We start from the raw sequence: 7,453 nt of genomic DNA on the forward strand, positions 1-7,453 counted from the left end.
GAACTCCTCTCGCAGGAGGCGGAGTCTGTCGGAATGTGGTTGGGAAGCAAACAAAACATAACAAGCTGCAAGATAACCAGAAGGGAAGAACAATGTGACTGTGTTGTTCACTGCAGCACCACAGAGGAAGCACAATGACACAAAATTAACCATGAACACGTATCCAAGACACAACATACAGAATAGTTACCGAGCAGACATTTTCTATAGACTTATAAAGTCTAATAAATCAGTATTTGTGTTTCTTACATTTGAGATTTACAAGCATGAACAATGTATGCAAAATGAGGCTTTTTGTTGTTGTTGTTGTTGTTGTTGTTGTTGTTGTTGCATTGTTTATAGTGTAAGTTCCAACCCACTTTATGTTAAGTTTGTCATACGATTTGTATATTTTCAGCATTTGGCAGACACCCTTAGAGAGACTTATACCTGAACAGTTTAGTTTAGTGTTGCTAGGATTTCAAGACCATCTGAGCCAAAGTCCAATTCCTCAACCAGTGAGCTACCACCTCAGAAAGTGCTTCTTCCTCAATTGGAAGTGGTAGCACAACAGCAACAATCAAAATAGCAAAATAGAAGAACAATAATAAATGCACACTTTCAACTCACTCCCTACATTACACAGGAAAACATTAAATCCACATTAAGTAATAAGTCTATTCGATGTTGTATGTTTAGAGACGGTGGCATTGAGTAAAAGACAGGAGGCGGAGCTGGAGATAGCAGAGCTGAAGATGTTGAGGTTTTCTTTGTTAGTGATGAGGATGGACAGGATTAGAAATGAGTTTAATAGAGGGACAGCGCATGTAGGACATTTTGGAGACAAGGTAAAGGGAGGAGAGATTGAGATGGTTTGGACATGTGTAGAGGAGGGACATTGGGTATATCGGTAGAAGAATGCTGAGGATGGAGCCACAGGAAGGAGAAAAAGAGGAAGGCCAAGCAGGAGGTTTATGGATATGGTGAAGGAAGACATGCAGGTAGTTGGTTGAAAGAGGCAGATGTAGAGGACAGGGGGGGGGTATGGAGACAGATGATCCGCTGTGGAGACCCTTAATGAGAGAAGCCGAAAGAAGAAGAAGAAGAAAAAGGAGTAATAAGTCTATTGTTGTTTCTCAATGCATTTACTTGTCACATGTACATTATAGCACATGGAAATTCGTTCTTCACCTCTCTCAGCATATTAGGAAGTCATGAATCACAGGGTCAGCCATGATTCAGCACCACTGGATCATAGAGGCTTGATTAATGACCCAATAGGGGCAATGAAAAAAAAGAAGGTAATAGCCCTGTGGTGCCTAACACTGTCTATTTAATGTCATTTTACATAAACTGTTCATAAATGTCTTGAACCTTAAGACACAAATACTGATTTAGTTCAAAGGCTAAAGAAATTTAATTTACTAACTATTTTGTATGCTGTGTTTTTAAAAGGCTGGCTTTTACTATGTTCACATTGGAAATTATTTAAAAACAATTGATTAGATTTATTTAAGATGAATTCAGGATGTCAGTTTAATTTTTTTTTTGTCTTTAAACAGACTCCAGGAAAAGGCTGTAATCTATAATCTTGGGCATACCAGTTTATGAAAAGAGCCTTCTTATACAGATTTTGCCTTTTTTTTGTCATTTATAACAAAGAAAAATCTAAACAAATAATGCAAACCTTAACAAATACAATTGTTCCTTATTAGCAATTTCCTAACTAAAAGTACCACAAGCATCTTCACAAACAACTATGAAAATATCAAAATCTTGGGTGCTGCATCCAACAAGAAGGAAGCACAAATAAACTCCTAATAATTAATGTATTTTGGTCCAACTGAACCACACAACTACATCAAAAGCACTAGTGAAGTTGGAGACATCAGGTACCAAATAAATAAATTTTTTAAATGGTTCTACAAGACCATGGCCTGAAAGGCTGTCATGCAAGGAAGAAGACTGTATGCCATAACTGGCATGAAACACTATCATTTTGTAACAAAATGGCTTCAAGACAACAAAGTGAAATTATAGTGAGGCTGTCACAAATTCTGACATGAATCACAAAAATATTTTGGGATGAACTGAAAAAGTGTCTGAGCAATGAACCCAACAGCCCCGATTCTCATGGACAAAAAGTCTAGCAAAATAGTGTGAGAAGCTCATGGAAGGCTACCAAAAGTGTTTTATTCCAAGCTAAACAAGTAAAAGGTAATAACAATGTTTAGTATAGTATAGTATAGTATAGTATAGTATAGTATAGTATAGTATAGTATAATAAATTCAAGCTCAATATTAAATCAAATATGTCTCAAGTCACTTCATATAGAAGTATAATAGATGTCCTCACTGACTTAACTGACTTGTAGTGACATGAAATCTGTGGCGTTGTAAAAAATTCTAAGAAACAGTGGTAACTTTGTATTTTAATTTTTTTATGTTGTCTAGGAGAGACATGTTCCTGAGCTTGGTGTCTGCTTTCTCTTCCCCTTCTTTATCTTAGATTCCTAGGTCTTTGCCGCCTCTGCAAATTAAAACTTTCAGTTTCAGCTAATCAGAATCCAGAATAAAACAAACTATTGCTCATCAGTGTTGCCAGTTTGAACAAAACTTAATGAATTCTTCATAAAACCTCAATACAATGTAATTTTTTAAAATTCTTATTGTTTTTTTGTAATAAATGATTTGGTGGGAACTCGATTTGCTTGACAAGCCATTCATTCCATCAGTGTGACATACACTCTATGGCCAGATGTTTGTGAGCACATCAGTATTTCACCAATACGTGGCCTTAAAAAACAGTGTCCACACATTTAAAACCTCACAGTTGTATTGGATGTATTTATAAGCTATAGCTTTACAATGTCCCCTCACTGGAACTAAGGGACCCATAGTTCCTCTATGACATTGCACCAAGTGAAATCCATGAAGACACAGACAAAACATAGTTGAATTGGAAGAACTCACTGCATAGATCCTTGACCTGAACCACAAAAATAAAATAAAAATAGACATGTCCCTGGCCTTTTCTCATGAAAAACTGCCTGACCTCTTAAATGCTTTTGTGGCTGAAAGGGCAAATCCCCACATCCTTGTTGCAAAATAGGATGTTCAAAAAGCAAGTTTTATAGTCAGGTTTGCAAAAACGTATTAACATCATGGCATACCAGCCTAACGGTTGTCCACCAAGCAACTTAAAATAACACAATGTTGTAATGTTGTAAGGTTGTAATGGAAAATCACCCAACCTGGAAACACTGGTATCCATTTTCTGCACCACCTCGTGGGCTATAGTGGAAGTGCACATGGCTCCAGCTGCCTGGAGTCTAAAACTGAATTTTACTTTGATATAGAAAAGAACACATGTCCATTTGGATGACAAAGTTCAATATAAGACAGTAATATGACTTCAGTGAGCTTTTAGATACTTTATTTTAGTTTGGACTAATAAGCTGATTTGAGCTATAAATAACAAGACACTGCTGGGATGCAGGAGATGTGCCTCTAGGTGGCAATACTGCATGACATAATCTGACTATCATTCTTAGATTTTCAGTTTGTATTTTATTAAAGTTTCCCTTGGTAATAAAGAAAATGACTACAAAAGGAACAAAAAACATAACAAAACAAATTATTTTAACTCAACCTAACTCAAAAGTTTGAATACCCCATACTGCTGTAGGTACTGTTGTACAGCATATTGGAGTAACTGCATAATAAATGAATAGATGATGTACAGTATGTCTTGATAATGCACCATCTATATATGCATGCTAATTTTTCACATGAGTGAGTGAAGACTACTATTTAGTTTACACGGTTAGGCTTGAGATATTTCAATGGCCATTACAACGTATTGCCTTCATCTTATATAATATCAGATACTGAGGTAAATTTCCAGATGGACTGGAACATTTTCATTACAGCCAAAAGTTCCAGTTCATTTATTGTATCCTTTTGGTCTTTTAAAAATATACTGTGAATTTGCTGAGTTTAGGCAGGCATAATTTTACCACAACCAGTCATTTATTTATTTATTTATTTATTTATTTATTTATTTGTTTGTTTTTTGTTTATATATTGATGGTGAATTTAACATATTTTTAACCATATGTTCCAAGAACTAAGTTTGAATGTTACAGACTTTGTATCTCAATATATATTGATAATTAATAATACATTCTGAGTTAAAATGTTCAAGCGGTGTATTGCCATTTCTGATTATTTCTACATTTGAACTTATTTAAGTAAAGTCTCAATCCATTGTTAATATGTTCTTAATGTGTCACATAGATGGGTAGACCTCAGGCTAGACAATAGGTCCAGAAAAAGCTTAAATGCCATACATGTTTTTTTGAGAGTTGACACAAGTTTATTAATGGCCTGAAATAGTGTGACAGACATTTTAGGGATGAGGTAGGGAGCAGGTGAGGTGGTGTGTAAAAGGGCACTCTTAAGGTGACTGGAAATGATTCAGTTGAATGAGAACGATTTCACATTTTTATGAGGTTATCATTGGTGCCCCCTCCTGAAGAGGATACAGTAATCACCTATATATTGTCATTTATCTTCAAAAGTAGACTTTAAGCAATACTGAAAAAATATGCCCTGAAACCTGAAAGTACCAGTCAGGCTATCACATATATTTGAATTGCAAAATATCATGAATCTAAATAAAAAAATTAGTCCTTACATTTTTTATTAATTCATCTTCAGTAACCACTTAATCCTGGTCAGAGGTTCTACAGCGTACTATGGGAAATACTGTCTGTGGCAAGAAGACAGCCTGGGTGGGACACTATTCCATCCCAGACCTACATACACACATTCACATCTAGGGACAATTCAGAGTCATCATTAGAGTCAATTAGCTTGTTATTTGGGAGGTTGAAGGACATCTGAGGACCCACAACAATTAATATAAACATTGTAAGGATATGCAAAACTGCACAAAAACAGTCATTTGGGAATAAGATCCAGACTGACACTGTGAGCTTTGGGGTGATAACACTATGTTACAGTGCCATAAGATGATAAGAAAATCAAAATGTTTAGATCTGGAGCCAAAAAACACAAGTCATCTTCTAAGTGACAATTCCAACCAATGTGCAACAGTGTACCACAAGGTTTCCTACCTTTGGCCAGAAGGTAGTGTGAATCTGTATACAGACTGGCAGTGAATGTGCCTTCAGACTATGACAAGTGAAGGGGGAGAAAAAGCAAGACAAAAGAGCACAGCAGCAAGCTGTCATATCAAAACAAATCTGTCAAAAACTATGGAAGGCTGAGTCCATGTCTCTTATGTATTTCCAATTCCTCCTTCTGCTTGTTCTTTTCTTGCAATTTATATTTGTCTCCGTGACCTCACACACTATAGTCTGCATCATGGCAACCAGCTCTGCCTCAAAAGTGTGCAGATTGACAAGATGATTGAAGAGGCTGTTACTGCTTTATCAGAACCACAATGTTCTAAGAGAGAAAGGTTACAGCAGAGGGTAGAAGCAGCTGCTCAGTTGTTTTGTTGTGAAGGATCTTATTTACAAAGACCTCAAATAGCTGGCAGCCAAAAAGCCAATATCGCTGTGCATGTGCAAGTTCATAGAAATTGTCAATGTGTTTCAGGCAGTGCAGAAAGCATGCAAACACACTCTTACACATGATTACATTGTGTCTCATGACTTTTTGCTCTACATATAACCTCAAGATGATTACAAAGTGCAAAATGTTAAAGGAAAAACTAAAAAAGACCTCAATATTGTAAAATATTGGGGTACATTTTCAATCAAATTGTACAAACCACACTTTTATCGCGTTTTAGTCCAAATATTCGAAGTGAAATTAGAACTATAAAACAATACCATTTATAATATGATAACTGAATAAAAAGTATAATGAGGGTGTGGTGATATCGCAAACTAATAAACAAGCGGGTTGTGTGATGTGTGTTGAGTTATAACCTTAAAGTAATTCTTTTCTCACAGCACACCCGCTTGTGTTTTGGACCTCTAATACTACACACAGCAGAGTGAAAATGATTACATTTTACTCAGGAAAAATGACAAAATACTTTTCTTATCCATTTATATTTGCATTTCATGTTATGGAATATCTTCAAGTTAGTTCCTGTTATCACTTCAGTTACAGCCATTGCCTCACCCACCTTTTTACTTTCTCTTGAATTTAAGACTGCAGCTTGTCATGTAGCCAAAAAAATTCCTGAAGACTCATGTGACTACTGTCTGAGTCATGCTGCTATGAAAAAATTAATAAACCACTTTAGTGTTTAGAATTCAACAGAGCTCTAGTATAAAGCTTGTTATAACTCATGTTATTACATTTTGTTAATTAAAATGTAAACATACCGTTGTTTAAATAAACCAGTGTTCATGAATATAAAACATCACCACATCCTGCAAAATTATTATTATTATTATTATTATTATTATTATTATTATTATTATTATGAATTATGAAAGGTTCCCTGGTGGTCTAGTGGTTAGGATGCGGTGCTCTCAACGCATCCCTGGTTCGATCCCCGGTCAGGGAACCAACCCCAGCCATTAGGGTTGCACAAGCCTTAGTGCCGGTCCCAAGCCCGGATAAAAGGGGAGGGTTGCATTAGAAAGGGCATCCAGCGTAAAAACATGTGCCAAATCAAACATGCGGATGATCCGCTGTGGCGACCCCTAATGGGAGAAGCCGAAAAAAAGTTTATTATAAATACATGATAAGATAAAATGACCTTATGGGTCCTGTCTAGTGGACAACTAGCCATTACCAGACGCAAGAGCACAACGCAAACAATGTAGTAGCAGATAATCTTTAGTTCATTGCTCATTGCTTCCATTTAATTTACTGGAACATCACTGGGCTTATCTGCTCATGACATATGCTCAGTCTGACCAAACAAATTTTCTCAGAAATATGGCAAGTTTGCATTTATTATTAGTTGAGTGTATTGTAACATTGATGTGCATGGACTAAATTTAATATATGCATAGATATATAACAGTTTGTTTGTGGTGTCTGTATGAAATAAGCAGCGATTGTGAAAATGATGTAAGTCTGAGTGATTTAAATTCTCTTTTATGTTCCAGATATATGCAAATACAAACACGCACACACACGCACACACACACACACACACACACACACACACACACACACACACACACACACACACATCTAATGTTGTTGTTGAATGATGTATATGTGTGGATGTTGTTCTGCAGCAGCAGCATTGAGCCTCTGGGTTTGTGAAGATGATGTCTGAGACAGTTTTAAGATATAAAAGTGTTTGTTGTGTCTCAGTACCCCCACCTGGACTAAGCTGAGTTGAATACACAATCCTCCATCTGCCGAGGAGGCAGAGAAACATGCTTCAATATGTCTGCTTCCTCTGCTGGTGCTCCTTCATGCTGGCTTGTCTGTGTAATAATAAGTGAGATTAGGATGGATACTCGAATGA

The sequence above is a fragment of the Silurus meridionalis genome, chromosome 7 (assembly GCF_014805685.1).
Source record: "Silurus meridionalis isolate SWU-2019-XX chromosome 7, ASM1480568v1, whole genome shotgun sequence".
In the NCBI taxonomy this organism is placed as follows: Eukaryota; Metazoa; Chordata; class Actinopteri; order Siluriformes; family Siluridae; genus Silurus; species Silurus meridionalis.